This window comes from Etheostoma spectabile, chromosome 19 (assembly GCF_008692095.1).
Source record: "Etheostoma spectabile isolate EspeVRDwgs_2016 chromosome 19, UIUC_Espe_1.0, whole genome shotgun sequence".
Lineage (NCBI taxonomy): Eukaryota > Metazoa > Chordata > Actinopteri > Perciformes > Percidae > Etheostoma > Etheostoma spectabile.
The window spans coordinates 4,519,797-4,520,314 of record NC_045751.1 but is presented as its reverse complement, the minus strand read 5'-3'; positions in this window follow the sequence as shown (position 1 = coordinate 4,520,314).

The window sequence follows — 518 nt, the reverse complement described above, 5'->3', positions numbered from 1 at the left end:
GTTATGTTTATCCTGTATGATGTACTTGTGGAAAGTGTTAGGTGGATCAACAAGCTCTAATGCAGAGATCTTCATCAGGGGGTCTGGGACCCTAAGGGGGTCTTCAGAGTAAGTGCAGGGGGGCCGCTAAATTATTTAAAACATATTTTATTGATATTAAAATGTCTGAAAATATACATTACAGTAATTTGAATCCAACACATCAAAAGCAAAGATAAATTGTCTTTTTTTTGGAAAAAAATAAATGTTTACATATTGAAGATAAGCTTACTAAATAAGTAGCCACTATGGTAGCGATAAAGTTAAGCTTAAAGAATCCCTGTGCCTTCCACATGTACGTTTAACTTTAAAACATGATGTATAAATAATATCCTTTTATGTATACAATATATGCTGTAGGGGTCCCTACTCAGTCCCTTTTTCAGCTAAGGGGTCCCTGGACTAAAAAACGTTGAAGGTGACTGCTCTAATAGCATTATTGTACTTTGATTTTTGTTTTGCAAATTTTGGAACAAATA